The following is a 21,414-nucleotide window of genomic DNA, read 5'->3' as shown; positions in this document are numbered from 1 at the left end:
TGAAGTGCAAGATAAATAATCTCAGAATATTTTGAAGATTCATGCTGATTTATAAAATGTTATCAGGAGTCATTTTACTAAATATTAAAAATCCCTTTTAAACATTATAGGGCTTCACACTTCATTTAATTTAGGGACTTAAATAAATCATACATTACCTTCTGAACCATGCTTGTTTATTTATTTGGCACTTCTTTATGCAAATGTCTTCTATCAGCCTCATCTTTCCATATTTACCTATGTATGTCAAGTATTGTACAGTAGGGGGCAGCACCTGCTGTGTTTAAACTGAGAGGTCGTTCGTTTTGCGAGAGCGGCGATTTTTCTCTTTGGAGTTCATCTTCTCTGTGTATATGTGGCAGATAACAACAATGGAAGCTACGATTTTTGAAGTAGCGTTTTTGTGTCATAAATATTCATTTAACGTCTTCAAGATTGGGTCTTTAATGCTTATTACTTTTAATTATAACTACTGGTAATTACAGGTATGTTGGTGCTTTTCCAATAGTTGTTTTGGTGATGATTCATTTCCAACTGTCACGGTTGATTGACATGCACCTTTTCGCTCCGTTGCATGATATGTTTCGTGTGGGTGTGACTGTGATCTTGAGATGATGGCAAAAAGAAGGTCTCTGTGTGGCTACATTTTAGTGCACTACGTACTTTCATACTTCGTAATCCCTGAAATATGCCTCTCGTCTCGACCATGCAGCTACATCCAAATCGCACGAGGCGCGTCATGTTCTTAGATTTGAATAAAGTGATGGTTCATCCTGGCCTTAAAATATAATTGCACGATGCACGCAAATGCCTTGAATATGTGAGACCTGTTGCTGATGACCGTGGGGTCATAATTTATGGTTTGTATTTGACAATGTTGTCCGAACGGCCATTCGCACTTTTATTTTCCGATACCTCATTTGTGAGTGTAAATGCTGGATGTGTGTGTGTTAATGTGTGAGGGAGAGAAAAGGAAGTATGTCGGTCGACCTGGTTTATTGTCCTGTTTGTATCTGTACCTTATTTTGTTCTCGGTACATATCTCTTTATTTATTTAATCTGTGGCTGACGCTCAGTCCGGTAGCCGCCATGTTGGCTGTGTATTTATGCATGGGGCGTACCTGTAGTATTCTTTGATCTATCATTCTTTGCTTTTGGTCCATGGATGCTGGTCTTAGCCTCAAGCCGATATCTCCGTTCTTCTTATCTGCTTTGTTCTACGCGATGGGCGGATTGTTGAGAGAGCTATACATTGTTGGTTACATAATGGTGTATGAAGAGCCGTGTCGTGAATGAATGGGTTTATCGCAAAAACGAGCAACATGATTGTAATGTGAATACTGTCATTACACTGCAATGACGTAACCAAAAAGGAAATTGTGAGGCGCTGAGCATTTTATAATGAGTGGTAATGTATTTATATGAGTGTTGGTTTTGAGCTCACGCCACGACATTGAGATGTTATTTTATGCAAGGTAGGCCATATTTATTACCGTTATTTTTTGCCCTATTGATTTCACTTACGGGTTCCTTGTCTTATTTTTTAAATTTTACTAATAAACCGTAGTTTTAAGAATTGGTTTCTTTATTGGTAGTAGTTACAGTCTTATCCATTGTTCACCAACTACGAGGGGCGTTTCCAGCTCGGGGTCGTGTTTGCGCCTTTCCTAACCGAAAATCCACGCCTCAAATTATTCCCTATGAATGTGTTAACGTCGATGTTGTATGAATCATTGATTTATTCTAGGGATAGTTGTGAGGGCCGGGGGAGTTTGGCACAAATGGTAACAGAAGCGTGCTCGATTAGGATACCTCCTCTGAGAAGAAATCAGACGGGGTAGAGTTGGAAATGCATTTTAAGTCAGTTCTGGTCGACTTAATTTAACCTTATGATGCTGTTAATTTCTGGTTTTAATCTTCAGTTTAATTTGTAGTTTATGTGCATTGTTGTCGTCTTGCATATGTGTCTCGTGTTTGATATCTTTGAAACTTGGATTACGATATGGAGATTCAAAATGCTTTGGTAATGAGTAATCTTACTGATAGTGTTACTGGAGATATGTCGAACTTGGAAAGTGAAATGAGGCACGGTACCAATGAACTCGATGGTTCGCCTGTAGGGAGTAACAGCTCTAATAAATGCCCTGATGATGATAATGCCGTTGCTTGTCGTAATTGTACTCTTGGCGGGAATCGTGTGGAACAGACTTCCCCCATTTCTAGGCCTACTTCAGATCGCCATGCTAACGTGAACCCGGTATTTGATGTTGTGAGAAAGAGAAGGTTAAATTTCTCTGGGGAAGGGAAAACTTCCAGTGTGATTGAATTCTTGGAACGGGTTGAAGGTATCGCTGAGTGCAGCTCGTTACCTCTTGATTTGTTTGTCCCTGTTATCCCGGGAATGCTGGAAGGGCTAGCTCTAAAATGGTTTAGGTTTATAAAAGGTAGCGTCCTGACGTGGGACGAGTTTACTAGTCGCATTAAACAGCGCTTTGGAGTGTCCGATATGGACTACTGCTTGAAGGAGGAAATCTTCCGATACGCAAGGAGTGGGTGAAAGTATTGACGATTATGCCACCGGAATCCTAACTCTATTTAACCGCATGTGTGTTAAAGTGCCCGAAACCGAGGTTTTCGACCATTTTTACATGAATCTAGCGCCCGACTACAAACTGCATATAAACCGATCTCAAGTAGAAAGCGTTGAGGACATTATTAACCTAGCTCGCGAGTTCGAGTCCATTGTGAGTCAAAACAAACAATACCGTCCGCCTCCTGTTCGTCCGATTGCTTATTTCCTGACGTTGCTTGTCGTGCGCCCGTCAAATCCGTTACCTTTGGTACCCCCCTTCTCCATCTCGTACCGTCCGTGGTCCCGAAAGCAAGCCCAACTTGGAAACTCCGCACCAACGTTACGTCAGTGAAACCTAACCGTCCAACTCGGTTACTGTAGATGGCAGTAGAGCCAGGTCGTGCTGGAATTGTGGAAAATTAGGTCACATCTCGAAGAACTGTTGGTCTAAGTCCCCTGTTAAGTGCTCTCAGTGTGGTCTTGGTGGTGTCACTGTGCGTGTATGTCCCCGTTGCAACCCTCAGCAGGGAAACTAGGGGCGCCCCGACGTGATGGCCCGCCGTTGGCGCCTGATGTTGGTCTGAATAAGAGGATCTGGGGCCTTCCCTCATCTACCCCATGGGCAAAAGTTTATATTGGAACTCGTATACTGTATGCCTTGTTAGACACTAGTTCGTGTGCTTCCCTTCTGAACCAATCCCTTGTGCTTTCTACCAATTTAGAGTATCTGCCTGAGTGTGAGAGTCAGAAAAAGTACGTGTCTGTCGATAGCCGCGAGGTATGTTCCGTAGGTCGGACCAAGTGTCATATAAAAATTCATGGTCTTTCGTGGGATTTGACGTTCAATGTTGTACCCAACCTGTCCGCGCCCATGATACTAGGGACTGACTTTATGCTGGCTACCGGTTTATCCATTGATTTCATCAATCGGACTTTCGCCTTTCGCTTTAAATTTGATGTCAAACAACCCTTTGAGGGCCCCATTTCAACGTCCCACTGTGTGCGCTCTGTCGAAATCTCCACTTACCGACGCCTCGTGTGAACACTCTGATAATCAAAACCTCATGTTAAACTGCTTATCGGGGGAATTTTCTAATGTGTTGACCGATAAGCTTGGGTGTGCAAATAATTTATCTTATTCCATTGAGCTCAAAGATGATACACCTGTTAGATCCCCTCCTTTCAGTTGTTCGCCCCCGAAATTGTCCGCGATGAGAGAATGTGTCAACGACCTGCTGGATGAGAAGGTCATCAGTCCCTCCAAGTCTCCCTATAGTAGCCCCGCCTTCCTAGTCCCTAAAAAGTACGGTAAATTCAGGTTCATCGTAGACTATGGCAAGGTCAATAAGCACATCGTCTTTGACAGCTTCCCTTTACCCACCATCGAAAGCGCCTTCCAACACTTTCATGGCGCAAAATACTTTACCGTGTTTGACTTCAGTTCGGCATATCACCAAATCCCTTTGGATCTCAAAATTCGCCCTTATACTGCCTTTGCTACTCCGTTTGGATTGTTCGAATTTAATGAAGTCCCGATGGGCATTTCGATTGGACGACAGGCGCTTAGTCGCGTGATGGATTCGATCTTCGGAGATCTCAAATTTTCATGTGTCTTTAATTTTTTGGATGTCCTTCTGATTTTTTCACCAAGCTTTGATGAACACCTGGCTCACCTTCGCAAAGTTCTCAGTCGTTTGCGCAAGCACGGTTTCACGATCAACCCCAAGAAGGTGTCTCTTTGCTCCAATCGTCTAAATTTCCTAGGTCACATCATATCTGATTCCGGAATCGCCATAATCCTGGACAGGGTCAAATGTATCAAGGATTTTCCTCAGCCTAAAAGCGTTCGTGGTGTGAGAGTATTTCTGGGTATGGTCGGTTTTTACAGCCGCTTTATCAAAAAAAAATCTCAGATTTCGGCCCCCTTAAACCTGCTGAAAAAGAAAAGCTGTCGCTTTGTCTGGAGCCACGATTAAAATCATGCCTTCGAGCAACTGAAAAAGTACTTTGTGAGGCGCTGTGTTGCACAGTCCGAATTTCTCCCGTGACTTCGTCCTCCAATGTGACTCCAGTGAGCTCGCTATGTCTGTTGTACTTAACCAAGCCGATGAGGAAGGTAGGCTAGCCCCCGTCGCGTACTTTAGTAAATTGTTACATGGAGCTGAACTGAGGTATTAAATTTACGAAAAAGAATGCCTAGCCGTAGTTTTGGGTGTCTCGAAGTTTCGCTCATATTTGGAACACCGCCATTTCTATGTCCACACCGACAATCAGGCCCTATCTTGGATGAGCGCCAATGTAAAAAGACTTGGTCGAACTGCTAGGTGGATCCTCCGGTTGTCCGCTTACAAATTCACGGTGGTTCATGTTCGTGGGAAAGATAATCTTGTAGCCCACTGTATGTCGCGCATGTTTGACGGGGTAAAGGAGAGTGAGGTTGGACCTGAGGAAGACCCTGACAGCTTCAACATTTTACCAAATTACTCTTGGTCCTTCACAGAAATTTCCGAATATCAGAAGGATGACTCAGAGTGTCAAGAAATGTTGAAACGAATTGCGGATGGGTCTCTCGAAGACGAGTCGTATAGTGGCAAATTAATCGCGAAGCAGAGGCACACCATCTCTCTTTCGCCTCCAGTGCTTCGCATCCCTACAACATGCCCTTCACGGAGTGGGAGTTGCGGAGTGCACTCGCGCTATGCAGGGATACGGCTCCTGGACCGGACAAAATCCATAATCAAATGCTTAAGCATTTGAGTGACATATGTCTCAAGGATATCCTCACCCTATTCAACAGAATATGGAGTGAGGGAGTATTTCCGTCTCAATGGCGTGAGGGAATTGTGATACCAATTCCCAAGCCAGGTAATGATCCAAAATTCCTGGAAAGTTATAGGCCAATATGCTTACAAATTGCCTCTGTAAGCTATTTGAAAGGATGGTTAACCGGCGTCTTGTGTAGGCCATGGAAAAGGAAGGTCTCTTGTCTAACTACTAGTGTGGGTTTCGCTCTCATCGGTCAGACTGGAGAGCGCCATTCAGGAGGCCTTTCTCCGGAAAGAACACCTAGTCGCTGTGTTTTTTGACCTGGAGAAAGCTTACGACACTACCTGGCGATATGGGATTCTCTCCACACTACACCAGTGGGGATTTCGAAAAAATTTGCCAACGTTTATTGAGAACTTCATGTCCCTCCGTCTCTTCGAGCCCGAGTAGGGAATGCATTTTCTTAATATTACGTTCAGGAATCGGTACTGAGTGTCACGCTGTTCGCAATAGTTGCCGCTGCTGGGCCCCCAGTCGTTCCTTCGCTGTATGTAGACGACTTAGCTCCGAAAGGGTGGCGTTTGCTGAAAGACAGCTACAGCAAGCTATTACCCGAGTCGACAGTTGGGCCCTGCAACATGATTTTCGATTTTCAGCAGCAAAAACCTCAGTTGTACACTTCTGTCGACGTCGGCCTGTGCATCCCGAACCAGAGCTCCGCTTGCGAAACAGTGTCTTACCAGTGGTTGACACCTGCAGATTCCTGGGTCTCCATTTTGATAAGAGACTTACGTGGCAGCCCCACATCCGTCAGTTGAAGGTTGCCTGCATGAAGAGACTGAACATGCTTAAGTTTCTAAGCGGCACCTCGTGGGGGGCTGACCGTGCGGTACTGCTACGATTTTACACGGCGACGGTCCTCTCCCGAATAGACTATGGAAGTGCGGCTTATGGCTCGGCATCAAAATCTACGCTGAGCCTTTTGGACAGTATTCACGGGAGCTTTCACGGCAACGGGAGCTTTCCGTACTAGCCCCATTCCCAGCTTACTCGCTGAAGCCGGAGTTCCACTTTTACGGATAAGGAGGCAGCAGTTACTCCTCACGTACGCTGCCAAAATTCGTGAAATGCCACTACATCTAAGCTATCAATGCATCTATCGTATCCAATACCACCAGAGGTACCAAGAACGGCCGAATGCCACACGGCCGGTTGGGTTTCGAATCGATAGCTTGTGTCATGATTTGAATGTCGACATCGGTGGTTATCTTGAACAAACGTTTAGCCAGGTACCTCCGTGGTTGGTTCCGTGACCGGATATACGTCTAGATCTGCTCCGTGGACCGAAGGGGAACACGGATTCCTCTGTTTATCGGAGGTATTACCAGGACTTCGTTCACCAATATCCGGCTGCGAGACTTATCTGCACGGATGGTCCTAAAATCGGAGATAATGTTGGTTGCTCTTTCGTCATTGATGATATGAGCACGAAGGTCTCGCCCCTTAAAGTATGTAGCGTGTATACTTCAGAGCTTTACGCCATCTTAGAGGCTCTGCAGTTTGCACTGTGTGACGAAAGAAGCCACTTTCTTATGTGTACTGATTCTTTAAGCTCTCTGCAGTCTATTGAAACATGTTTATTGCAACATCCACTGGTACAACAGATACATGACCTTCTAGCCAGGTTAGGAGATGCTGGCACCAGAATCAATTTCGCGTGGCTTCCAAATCACGTTAGGATTGCGGGAAACGAACTTGCGGATTAAGCTGCAAAGGAAGCTGTACTTTTACCTCCAAGACCAGTCAATGTACCTGCTAAGGATATTTGTTCTCAGCTACGTCGAACGATCTTGGCGTCCTGGGAATCGGAGTGGCTAGATATCCGAACTCCCAACAAGCTGAGAACAATTAAGAAGACAACTACCGTGTGGCGGTCCTCTTTCCGACCTTCACGGAGAGAGGCCATAGTACTATGCAGGCTGAGGATGGGTCATTTACGATCCACGCACTCTTATCTCCTAAAGAGGGAAGACCCCCAGTGTGTTCTTGTGGTGCCGAATTCACCGTGGCCCACATCCTCACAGAGTGCGCCGATCTCTCTGGCCTAAGACGGAGCCTCGGCCTGCAGGAAACACTCGAACGCATACTAGCCGATGACGCGACTACTGCTGATGTCGTCATCCGCTTTATGTGCGACAGTGGACATATCAAGTGTATATATATTACAAGTGCACTGTTACTCAGGGAACGTACGTTCCCTTTTGATACGTTAGTAATCCTTTCGGCCTAGTTCTATAATTGTTTTTGTTTTATTTTCTACTGCGTTTCCAAATTCCTTTGTTGAATAAATAATTTTGTTTTATGTTTTAAATTCTTTTCCACTTATTTGTTCAGAGAGGATGGTTACCTCGTTGCACTTCCTCTTAAAACAAAAATCACCACCACCACCACCACTATTGATTCGACGGAATCGCAAAACCGGTAGAGACAAAATCTACGTTCCTCTCAAATTACGGTCCATGCTGATCAATTTTTATCATGACTCCTATCTGGGTGCACATCTGGGCCAATATAAAACCTTAAATCGTATCCCTCGTACTGCTTCTGGCCTAACCTCAAAAAGGAAGTTTTGGAGTATGTGAAAATTTGCGACGTTTGCCCGGATCTAGAAAGCCAAAAAAGAACGACCGAGAGGATTTATCGTGCCGAACACACGACACGTAATCTGCAGGCCTTCCGGCTGAGTAGCGGTTGCTTGGTAAGCCATGGCCCTTCGGGGTTCTTGAACCTTCGGATTTTTGCGGTTTTTAAGACTGACGTGGAGAAATTCGGTAGTAGTTTAATAAAAATGTCCTCTTGAGTTACACATGATGCAAAGTCAACGACAGGGGTAATGAAAGTTTTCGCACCTGCATATTATTTATGAAATTAGGCTATCTCTACATCTAGATTTTTTATTCTTTCCGCACAGATAAAAGGAAATATACACATAGCATCGTCTAGTCCCTGATGGATTTCTCTACGTTAGATTGGGCCCTCGATAGGTATCAAGATGGTGAACCCTGCTGTAGACAGTCATGTTTCTATTAAACTGGGGAGGGGAAAGGTGATGTTCTTCGGAGCAAATTAAGAATCAGTTAGTCCACCTGGGAATCGCACTGATTGCTCAGCAAACAAGTCATCATGTAAGGTGAAGTGGAACAAATTATCGTCTTTATTAATATTTTATATCTATATACACATCACTGTACAGTCATATCCCGTGATCTTCGTCACGAGTCAACACCGAGGCAGATCTGCACTGTGAACAAACCAGAGAGGGATTCATTAGACAATTATTCTATGTTATTGATATAAACACATTTCACTGTACAACAACAAAAAAGTTGAATATTTCATTCACTTCGTGAGTCAATTCTTACTAATTGAGGGTTTAGAAAAATGAATATCACAAAGAAAATTTTTTACTAGCTCTAGTTTCTGTGATATTCAATACCTGGAAGTATTTCATTTTAACGGATCGAGAGAAAACGATACATTTTAATTACATATGCCAACAACATTGAAAGTCCATTTGAAACTTTTAAAAAGACAGTAACTTTCTAAGAGTTGTAAAGTAATGGAAGAATACCTAGCAGGTGGTTGAGTCTGAAGAGAAGCACGTGGTGGCTTCGTGAGATCCTTGTCTTTTGGCTTGCCTCTTATAAGCGAGTTCCGGTGCGTCCTTACACAGAAACCAGCAGTAATCCGCAAGCATTACTTCATTCCAGCAGCCTTGATATCTTTGTTCCATTACAGAAATATCCTGATGGAACCTTTCTCCGTGTTCACCACTGAGAGATCGACAACCAGAAGGGAAAAAGTCTAGGTGGGAGTGGTGAAAATGGATTTTAAGAGACGTGTTGCATCCGAGTTGATGGTATTTTTGCAGAAGCACTGTCACCAACTGAGTGTAATCATCTCTTGTGTTGCATAAAAACCCCATGTATAACTCCCTTGAAGGCTTCCAAAGCTTCCCTTCCTCTCACCCTTCAAAACTCGTTCAAACTCAGGAACCTTTATAAAGGACTTATAAGTCGACGAATTTGTGGCCCAACAAAAATATCGTCGTTGCCGGGACAAAACCTCCCATGTGATAATATTTTTGGAGATATACTGACCCGCAGCACATGCATTATGAAGAGCGAGAATGCCTTGACAATATTCACACAATATTGCACCTTAGATGACAGAACCTTGCCGGCCAAATTTCTAAGCTAAAACGTGTCACATAGGAGGTTTTGTCGAGGCAGCGACGATTTCTTCCTTAACTTTCGCGTCACTTAACGTTGAAAATATGTCTCTTATGTACTTCAAGGCCTGTCCTTTTTGGTTTATACCTTTGACAAACGTTTTCATAAAACTGAGATTTATATGTAGGTGTGGAAGAAGAACATCTTTTGGGTCCACAAGAGGCTCAGCAACAACATTTTTCTCTCTTGAGTTAAGATTTCTTGCAGGCCCGTCTGCTTTCATATAATGTGAATTTTCTATCCCTACTGTCCCACGTACATAAAAAGCAGCAGTATTTAGTGTACCTCAATTTCATTCCTAAGAGTACAGCTATGACTTTTGGATCGCCACATATTTTCCACTTGTGTTCAGTGTATTTGATTGCTGTCATGTTTGCATAAGTCTTATTCGTGTAAAATGCATGACCGACATGATTAGATGGAAGGTGTCTGCCGTTGTGAAGGAATACTGCTTTCAAACTGAGCTTGGAGGCTTCTATGAATAGCCTCCATTCACTTGAATCATGGTTCAAATTAAAACTTTTCATCAAACCATTAATGTCGCAGTAAATACAAGATTGTTTTTCTTCTGACCATAACAGGAAGCAGTTCTCTCTGACGTCTGTACTGTGAGACCGTGACATCATGTTGGAGAAGATTTCATTGCTGTAGTCTTTGACATTAGAATTTCTGACTTATCCTGTGTTAAGTTAAGGTCTCGAATGAGATCACTCAATTCCGCTTGACTCAGTCTGTGCGGATTATCATCTTTTTCCTCAAAACCCGGGTCATGGAATGGATAAGGCTCCTTGGGTTCTTCTACTTCTACACTATCTTCATTTTCTATTTCCATTTAATAATTTTGAGGTGGAGTAGGAACTGGTGAACTATCTGAATGTGGAATAGGTTGAATAGCAGATCGAAGATTTGGATATTCAACGGTTCCTCTTTCCTTCATTGAAAATCCTGTCTTAATTGGTGATGTCAAGCAGTTATAGCCATCATCTGTATGGTTTGTAGGCTCCCGCCAAACCATATGCACAGCTAATCCCATAGATCTCGTAGTATGACTGAACACGAGTTGCAACATGCAGTATATGTGGAGACCATGGCTTATCCTGCTCCCCTACTTTGTCACCAAAATAATGATGATAGGAAGTCTTCACAAGAGGCGTCACATTGCGTTTCTCCGACTAAAATGTTATTTCACCACAAATGTAACAACAATTATTCACGGAATTTACACATTTCCGTGGCATGTTGATTTAACAAATTTTACACGTTAAAAACACTCCAAAACCAGAAATTCTGCACTAATTAAAACAGAAACTCACATTCACAGCAACGGTACTTATGTTTATAACCTACAAACAGCAGCTGAGTTTTGTCAGTTGACAGGTGGGCCTACTTACAAAACAAATTTTCCACGAAACTGAAAATGTAGACTCTAAAGAGTATATGTCACTGTATCTCCGAAGCAAGAGCTAATCGGTTATTTTCATGGTGATTTTTGAATTCACCACCTGGAAATACGTAAGAATAGGCTATTTTTCGGGCCGAAACATTTTCATTGTTGTTCAGTGATATATGCAGAGTGCAAGCGTATTTCCCTTGTTACCGTACGCTATTTCAAGTAGAGGCTAACGATAGATGAATAATTCTCGTCCCAGGGGGACACAGAATATAAGTGGCCGGGCCACTGTCAGGTTAGCTGTGGACTCCAAGTGCGCTCCAATCGCTACAGCCTGCACCGTGTAGCGACAAATGTGAGGGGACATACCCATCCTCTCATTGCAGTTGCCCAGTATACTGGGCCGTGGCCCGGCGTCGTGTGCCACTAACATCCAGCGGGTCCCAACCTCGAAAGGCGTGGCCTCGTTCTCCGGGATAGGAGACTATGTACCTGGGACTCCAAGAGGATCAGGCTGTGTAGCATGTCTTAGGGTATCTCGCGGCATGGCTTGGTAACCTGCAAGGCCCGCGCTAGCCACAGCAATGTCTAGAAGGTCGGATTCCCTGAATAAGTGGACTGACATGGATCGGGCTAATAACATGTGCCTGAAACTTTTCCCAAATAACATTACCTGGACTTTTCCAGACCACACCTAGGCACCTTCCTATTTCCACCAAAGTGGATTTCGCTGGTCCTTACTACAAACCTCCTGTTCCACGCAACCCAATATCTGACCTGCCTGGTAGCATGTTTGATAACGCGACAGGCCGATACTTTCATAGTATCACATCATCCCAATCCTCCATGCTGTCTCGTTCTCTTCTTAGAATTAACAGCATGCCGGAGACGATGTACATTTTTCTGATAGCCACGCGGGGGTGAGCAGCTTCTCCTCCCTCCCCCGAAAAACAGGACGAGTGATCAGTGTATGCGTTTCGCGGCAGCAAGGTCATGGTTATGTCACAGGCCTTGAAAGTCAATGGACGGTAAATATTTATTTGCTTGTAAAGGAAATAGTTTTTTATTTATTTTTTTTTTTTTTCAGTGAACAGAAATCCAGGTTATTTTCAGCGTGACTTAAGTTGTAAGAAATTACTTATTTTTACTCTGTTTACGTATATTGACCGGATACAATAACGAGTTTACCAGTACCTCAAAATATGGTTGTGCACTCCGCAATGAATCACAATTTTCGCCATTATATTTTAAAAGGCCCATGCTTTAGAAACTTTCCAAATAAATCAAAAATTAAGTTCGCAGGACACCATATTTGAATTCATTTGTGAAATTACCAGCAGTGAGCTCAACATTGAATTATAATTAAACTATGGTTCCCTTCTGGGAACTTAATTCTTGATATGAAAGCCAAAGACAGGCTTTTATGCAAATGGAGGCGCATGCTCCTCCTAGCGCACCGTCACTTCATTGTCCTACATATGCGGCTTGTAGTGGTGTCTCAACGGCGTAGTAGCATCTTGGAAAGATGTAGTAATCCAACTGATGATACCACTGCTACACTGGGGCGAAACGCGGTTAATGATCTGATAAACTCATCAACAGTCCGATCATGTTTATCGGAAATAGCATTTGTCAAATTGTTTATTTGAAGACAAACTGTATATCTACTTGGTATTGGATTTAAAGCGTTGTTGTACGGATAGTAAATATCTGTACCTTCACTACCGATGAAACAGACTCGCTATTTAGAGGCTAGTTATCAACGGACGTCTGATGGTAAGGGTAAAAAAATATTTTCAGAAACTCAATGGGCAGGGAGGGTCACATAGCATTACAACAGAGTCCGGCTTCATGGCTAAATGGTTAGCGTGCTGGCCTTTGGCCACTGGGGTCCCGGGTTCGATTCCCGCCAGGATCAGGAATTTAAACCATAATTGGTTAATTTCGTTGACAGTGGGGCTAGGTGTATGTGTCGTCTTCAACATCATTTCATCCTCATCACGACGCGCAGGTCGCCAGAGGGTGTCATTTCAAAAGACCTGCACCTGGCGAGCCGAACTTGTCTTCGGACACTCCCGACACTAAAAGCCATACGCCATTTCATTTCATTACAACATTGGGAAATCAAACATTAACCTTGTATTGCGTTATATTTCGTTCTACTGAATGAATGACAGGAATTTTACTTTTCTTATTGTCGTTGCCATCCAATAAATTGTACATCGTACACTGCACGCTTCAACTTCCGTATTTATACACCGTAACGCGAAACTTGTAACGACAGGTGAGCATCAAACAGTAACACACCGTAACAGGCAGTGCTACCGTAGCGTGCTCGGTGTAGGTCGAGCCTATCAGCAGGGAGGTCCTTCTTCAAGTCTCTCCCCTGGACAAGTTAATTTCTTCTATTGACTCTCTCAAAGTCGGTCATAATCCACGAGTAGATTTAGCAATACCGTGTCGCAAAGCCCATGCGAATTCGTCCGTGTAGCGATCTGATTGGCTAATTTCAGCAGCTGATAAATCGACAAAGGCGCGAGATATCGACGTGTTTTTTCATATTACTTATCAGTATTACCAACCCTCTAACGCTAATATACTCCGTTCACGTTGTTTCCGACCATCGTGCACAGGAAAATAAAACAATGTCTATTAACGTCGATTGCAGCATAAATCAAACCCGAATATTTCAAAATATCCGGTTTTTCTTGCAATTATATTGTCTTTGCTTTAAATACTTGGCTCCAATGAACATTTCCCAGAACCGTGAGATTTTCACACCAGGCAAGGGCTGGAGTGTACTTTAATTACGCCCATGGTCGCCATGTCAGTGCAACGTAAAAAAATTGTGAACAAGAAGGAATGGTGCGAGGAGAGCTTCCTAGTCACAATTGAACGTCATTACTTCTGTCCAGTGCCAATGAGCCTGTTCATGCTTTGTCAACTGGCCGCAGGAGGGTGATGTAAATCGTAATTGATCAGCTTGATATAGATTTTCAACTTTTGATCCAAATATCTCAATTTTGTAACGGAAAAAAATGGAAGAACGGCTTGCTAAGTTTACATTTTTTGGTGTTGATATGCAATGAAGTGCATTTAAGGCGTTTGAGTGGAATATATGTTTAAGTCGTAGACTCTAGTAGTGGAACTTACTGTCTCAGTGCAAAAAAATGATGTGTTTGCCAGAGCTGTTAATTTCAATTAACATTGTACTCTGCCACCAAACGTGGTACGAGGACTGGAACGGAGTTCACTCAGCCTCAGGAAGTCAGCTGATTAGAGGGATTTCGATTCCCACCTCAGCCATCCTAGAAGTGGATTTCCGTGGCTTCCCACTTCTCCTCCAGGCAAATGCCAGGATGGTACCTAACTTAAGACCGCGGCCCCTTCCTTGTCTATCTCTTCCAATCTTCCCATCCCTCCTCAAGGCCCTTGTTCAGCATAGCAGGTAAGGCCGCCTGGGCGAGATACTGGTCCCCAGACCCAAAGTCTCACGCTCCAGGACACTGCCCTTGTGGCAGTTGAGTTGAGATCCTTTACTGAGCCCTTGGACGGTAAATCGATTAAGAAGAGGAAAAAACGAAAGATTGTGCGATGTATTACGGATAAAGAAAGGAAAAACACTGAGGGCCAGTTTCATCAAACTCCGTTAAGGATTTTACGTCACGTTAAACTGCTTTAATGGGATAGTTAATGGAATGGCTGTTTCGTCAACCTTTCGTTAACGCTAACGTGCCTTTAAATTATCTGTTAATTTAACGTAGCACTCTCGTCCCGTTAAGCTGCTTAACGTCGTGTTAAAATGAAACTGACTGGAAGAGATTTTGTGTTTGGTGTTCAGGTGCTGCATAGAGCGCCTTCAAAATGCTGAGAGACTGGAGGTTTCACAGAGAGGGAATGACATATTTGAACTAACAGAAATGCAGTTTTTTGAGCGGTAAATGTTATCTAAAACAGTCGCGGGGAAAGTACTCGAAGAAACAGAACAGAAGGTTAAAAAGCCGTAGGCCTACAGGACGGAATTGACGCCTGTTTCCAATGCAGCAATTGATGATATTATGAAACGGGGACATTCAGATCGTTACGCGGGACACCAGTATTGTAAATTGTGGAAGAGGGATAGGTAGGCCTTCTTAAAATTGTATAACATTAACTTACTCATATGAAGGAAACATTGAGTTGAAATATAAATGCCAAGGAAGGAAGATAATAATTCAGATGGAGTGCACAAAAAGTATGACTTGGTAGGCCTCATTTCTAATATCGTCCCTGTTCTGGCAAAACGGTGAATTTTACAATGCTCTTCCTATCCATTATTTCCTTTAAGACTGGTCACGCCTTCCAGCCACGCTCCATCAGAACAATTTTCGTTGAGTTCATTTTCCTATCCGCGTGTGTAAAGGAAAATGAACCTTAAATACATCACGCTCTGGGAGTGGGTAAACGTCATTCAAACATATATTCCTTGAGTATGGTACAGTAATGTTCATTTTTTTACACGCGCGCATAGGAAAATGAACCCAACAGAAATGGCTGTGATGGAGCGCATATCAATATATGGCTTGAAGGGGTGACCAGTCTTAAGGGAAATAATGGATAGGAAGAGCATTGTAACATTCGCCGTTTTGCCAGAACAGGGACGATATGATTTTGCTACCGGTACTGAAGTTATTAATGGTGTGTCCAGTTTATAACATTCACCTTAAAACCCTCTGAATGGTAATACGAAAGAGTGATCTCACACAATAACAAGAATGATTTAAACCAAAGAGCAATTGCATAGAAGAGATGTATTATACTGATATTTCATTAACTAATTAACATGTAATAAACATCACATTTTGTACTGAAATATAAATTCAAAGGAAGGGAGAACATAATCACAAGTAGCTCACAGTGTGTATAACCTGGTAGACCTACCTTACAGTACAAACATTATATTTTGTATTAAAATATACATTCAAAGGAAGGGCATCATAATCGCATGTAGCGCACAACATGTATAATCTGGTAGGCCTAAATCTAATATGGTTGTGCTACTGTAGTTAATAATGATCTGTCCAATTAACTATATTCTGATATTGTGATATTCTGCATCAGAAGTCGTCATTAGGAAGAGGCTCAACTGCGTCGCCGAAATAATACAATAATCTTTGAAGTCCTCCATTTAAATGCTGAAACAAATATACGACCTTCGGACTTGGACCGCATCAACTCGTTCTTCGAATAATCTTATTTCTTTGCGCTTCTTTCTTAGGTTGTCGTACAGTTATTTCAAGCGGAACCTCTCATTCTGCGCAAAAATTGTACCGGAAAAAGGTGACAAATGCATAACGTTATGCCCGGCACCGTTCAGAAGAGGGAAATGATGTTAATGCTACACACTGTTCAGGTTAACGCTACGTTAGTTAATGAGCTTCGCGATTATCTATCGCCACGTTAAAATCTTAAAAAGGTGTTAACTAATGCTCAGTGATCCTCAAATAAATCAATCAATACTGATCTGCATTTAGGGCAGTCGTCCAGGTGGCAGATTCCATATCTGTTGTTTTCCTAGCCTTTCCTTAAATGTTTCCAAAGAAATTGGAAATTTATTGAACATTTCCCTTGGTAAGTTATTACAATCCCCAACTCCCTTTCCTATAAATGAATATTTGCCCAAATTTGTCCTCTTAAATTCCAACTTTATCTTCATACTCTGATCTTTCCTAGTTTTAAAGAAGCCACTCAAACTTATTCGTCTTATAATGTCATTCCACGCCATCTCTTCTTTGACAGCTCTGAACATACCACTTAGTCGAGCAGCTCGTCTTCTTTCTCCCAATTCTTTCCAGCCAAAACTTTGCAACATTTTTATAACGCTACTATTTTGTCGGAAATCACCCAGAACAAATCGAGCTGCTTTTCTTTGGATTTTTTCCAGTTCTTGATTCAGGTAATACTGGTGAGGGTCCCATACACTGGAACCATACTCTAGTTGGGATCTTACCAGAGAATTATATGCCCTCTCCTTTACATCCTTACTACAACCCCTAAACACCCTCATAACCATGTGCAGAGATCTGTACCCTTTATTTACAATCCCATTTATGTGATTGCCACAATGAAGATATTTCCTTATATTAACATCTACAATGATCCCCAAAAGGAACTTTCACCCCATCAATACAGTAATTAAAACTCACAGGACTTTTCCTATTTGTGAAACTTACAACCCGACTTTTAACATACCGTTGCCTGCTGTCCATCTCACAACATTATCGAGGTCACGTTGCAGTTGCTCACAATCTTTTAACCTATTTTTAACAGTAGTTAATGAAACTGGCATTGAAAATATTAAAATATTTTAACATTAGGTCTATATCAGCTCGTTTGAGCGAAATCAATAGCAAGAGCTGCTAAAATGAGAGTAGATTCTAAGCCCAGGATAAAGTTTCGAAGCTGTGGAGACTGTTTACATCGAAACGAGTTCAGTTTTTATTTCATCAGCCGATTGATTCTATACTGCCAAGTGTCTTCTCCTCCATCCCCGAAGTGTAAAGTGTTCTATCACAGTTTGTCTTCTATGGTCAATATTTATTCAGCTACTTACAGTCCGTCCTGGTGATGTTTCCCAGCAGCGTCTCTATTAGCGGAATGTCCAGGATACATTGCAGCAGATGGTCCACCGCTTGTAGTATTGTCTGACCACTGACTGCCACAGCCAGGGACACCAGCAACAAGCAGACGGAGTAGTAGGAAGCCATGGTAGCAGTGAGTGACTCCGAGACGGAATTTGCGCTCTTTTATAGCGACAAGTTATCAGGACTTCACACAGTGAAGCATACCCATTACAAAATCGTTTAACAATGAAACTCCCAGTGTGACATCACTTGTTGGGTAAAGATAGCTGCCGACATTGCTTTTCCACCAATTCGGAAATTTTGCTTAAACTTCCCCTTAGGCATTGATTGAATCATTTCTAGCAGCCAGCTAAATCCTTGGAAATGACACCAGTGTCTATTTTCATCATTCTAATGTGTTCCTTCAGCATTATATTGTCACGGATGTATTATTTATGTTTCTTCAAGCAGTGCCGATTTTCATAAGACAAAGAACACCATTTGTAAAAAAAATACGTTCTAACGTTCGGGTAATCACCCTAGATTAAGAATTTACTCCATTTTAGTAGCTCTTGCAATGCATTCCGCTCAATCGAGCTGATTTAGACCTGATGTCAAAGTATTTAATTAAATAAATTTATATATTGAAGTATTGTATTTTCACATATAGCTATTATCCATAAAATAAATGACTGCGCAGAATTTTATACTTCTTATACTTTATACTTTTCTTACAAGTTGCTTTATGTCACACCGACACAGATATGTCTTATGGCGACGATGGGGCAGGAAAGTGCTAGAAGTTGGAATGAAGTGGCCGAGGCCTTAATTAATTGCTATATGTGAGAAAACGAAACCACGGAAAATCATCTTCAGGGCTGCCGACAGTGGGGTTCGAGCCCACTATCTCCCGAATACTAGACACCGGCCGCACTTAAGCGACTGCGGCTATCAAGCTCGGTATTTATAGAACTTCTCAGCGTAAGAACGGCCGATTATTGGCCTCAGTGCTTATGAATCGAAAATAATAACATCGTTAAGAATAACGCCCGCCTGAAGGCCTTGATCTGACGCCGTGTTGAACAGGTTCGAGTCCTGCTGGTGGGAAAATAACGTCACCATCAGAATGTTGACCGGCAGGAGAGGAAAAATGCTCGTATACAATTTCTAATCACTAGATTCAAGGTCGTGTCCTCATCCTGAGGTGGTGGAGCTCTTTTCAGACACACCCTCAGTGAAGGTGAACTGCATGTACCATTTTGACCACATACCAGCCCTCCTGCCATTCTTAAGTTCCTGGCAGTATCGGGTATCGAACCCGGGCTCCCAGGGACGGCAGCTAATAGTGCTAACCGTTAGGCTACGCCACGGAGTTGTGTGTCAAAAGCCTGAATTCAGTTCAAAACCTCGCGTGCTGATCGTGCCTTGAAAAGTAACAAAGAAAGTCCTTAGCTGATAAATCTTATGCCAAGCTAATCGATCTTCTGCAGTGCCATAAGCCGCACATAAATCGAGGAATACTCCAGTTACCATTCTACTGTTAAATCCATCTTCGGTGTTCTGTGTCACATTAAGAATTTGGCTGCAGCAAAATTATCAGCTTTGAAACAAGCTTACTCTTTTATGAATTTCTCCTCCAAGTCTGTGATTATTCTATTTTAATCATTATTTCCAGCAGTTTGAATTTATGACACAACAATGATATTGGCATAAATTACTTTCTTTCCCTAGTTTTTTATAGAGCTATAACGTGCCTTTCCCCCTGATCTCAAGATCTTTAGGTTTGTGTTGCAATATCTTATTAGTCCTAACAGCCTTAGTGACGTTTTTGGCCAGACATTCTTTATCGTCAAAACTTCAGTCCATCGAGCCCTGCAGTTTTATGTGGTCTGGTTGATTTCCTCTGTTGTAGATGGATTCTGAAGGTAGTTCCTCACACGCAGAGTAACTCTAGTAACCAGTGCCATTTTCTTATTCACTGTAGATTTTCCATTCTGGAGCAGATAACTTGTTACTTGGTTACCAGTACCTTCCATCTAGCGACGAGAGTAGTATAATTGGACAGTTCTGGCGCCACCGCCACCTCCGGCTCCCAGTGGCCGCCTCCACCTCAGCCAGTGGCCTCTTCCAGTACTGCCAACTTAACCTAACTAGCGCGACAGTACTGCCAACTTAACCTAACTAGCGCGAAATTTGAATTTGTAAACAAAGCCACGTGCTTTTTGACAGCTGTCATCGACAACAACGCATCGCTAACCTCAGTACTGCTATCTTGACGGGCCTAAACCTCAGTAGTGCCAACTTAACCTAACTAGCTCGAGATAAACAAAGCCACGTGCTTTTTGACAGCCACGTGCTTTTTGACAGATTTGTAAACAAAGCCACGTGCTTTTTGACAGACAACAACGCATCGCAAACCTCAGTACTGCTATCTTGATGGACCTAAACCTTAGTGGTACCAACTTAACCTCACTAGCGCGAGGTAAACAAAGCCACGTGCTTTTTGACAGCTACGTGCTGTTTTGACAGCTGTCATCCGCCATCTTTAAACCACAAAGCACTGTGCTGCCCTCTATATCGCAGTAGCTGCAAAATTCGTCACCTGTCATCGACAGTGCTGCCATCTTGACGGGTCTAAACCTTAGTGCTACCAACTTAACCTAACTAGCGCGAGGTAAACAAAGCCACGTGCAGCTGTCATCCGCCATCCTTGAGCACAGTGCTGCCCTCTTTAGCTACTTACCTTTGAAATGTGGTGGCGGATAATTTGAAAAATGCTTTTTTGACAGCAGCCATATTGCATCGCAAACCTCAGTGCTGCCCTCTTTAGCTAGATACCTGTGGTAGCAGATTCCACGTGACAGCAGCCATCTTTAATCAAGAGAGCACCGTGCTGCCCTCTATGTGGTGACGGCAAATTCCACGTGCTCTTGTTTGGAAACAAACCCACGTGCTTTTTTTGACAGCTACCATCCACCATCTTTAATCAACAGAGCACAGTGCTGTACTCTTTAGCTAGATACCTTTGAAATGTGGTGGCGGCAATTTGAAAAATTCTTTGGGAAACAAAGCCGCGTGCTTTTTTTTGACAGCTGTCATCCGCCATCTTTAATCAATAGAGCACTGTGCTGCGGGCAATTTCGTTAGCTGTCATCCGCCATCTTTAATCTAGAGAGAACAGTGCTGCACTCTATGTGGTGGCGGTAAATTCTATGTGCTTTACAAACCTATGTGCTTTTCTGACAGCTGTCATCCGCCATCTTTAATCCGGAGAGAACAGTGCTGCCCTCTATGTGGTGGTGGCAAATTCCACGTGCTCTTGTTTGAAAACATACTCACGTGCTTTTTTGACAGCTGTCATCCGCCATCTTTGAGAACAGTGCTGCCCGGTGACGGTAAATTCCACGTAGAAACAAAGCCATGTGCTTTTTTGACAGCTGTCATCCGCCATCTTTAATCCAGAGAGAACAGTGCTGCCCTCTATGTGGTGGCGGCAAATTGAAAAATTCCACGTGCTCTTGTTTGAAAACATACTCACGTGCTTTTTTGACAGCTGTCATCCGCCATCTTTAATCCAGAGAGAACAGTGCTGCCCTCTATGTGGTGACGGCAAATTCCACGTAGAAACAAAGCCATGTGGTTTTTTGTCAGCTGTCATCCGCCATCTTTAATCACCGTGCTGCCCTCTATGTGGTGACGGCAAATTCCATGTGCTCTTGTTTGGAAACAAAGCCATGTGCTTTTTTTGACAGCTGTCATCCGCCATCTTTAATCACCGTGCTGCCCTCTATG

At 42.9% G+C, this 21,414-nt stretch overlaps 1 long non-coding RNA gene across 1 annotated transcript; it reads right to left on the bottom strand.

Annotated features, from left to right (window-relative positions):
• Positions 1-8,524: 8,524 nt before the first annotated feature.
• On the bottom strand, positions 8,525-17,763 carry LOC136876876 (uncharacterized). The gene is made up of 2 exons (XR_010860677.2): positions 17,613-17,763; positions 8,525-8,639 (listed from the first exon to the last, which is right to left on the bottom strand). It is a non-coding gene; the product is annotated as an uncharacterized lncRNA (long non-coding RNA).
• Positions 17,764-21,414: the final 3,651 nt, after the last annotated feature.

The sequence above is a fragment of the Anabrus simplex genome, chromosome 7 (genome assembly GCF_040414725.1).
Source record: "Anabrus simplex isolate iqAnaSimp1 chromosome 7, ASM4041472v1, whole genome shotgun sequence".
Lineage (NCBI taxonomy): Eukaryota > Metazoa > Arthropoda > Insecta > Orthoptera > Tettigoniidae > Anabrus > Anabrus simplex.
This window is presented reverse-complemented; position numbering and strand designations above follow the sequence as displayed.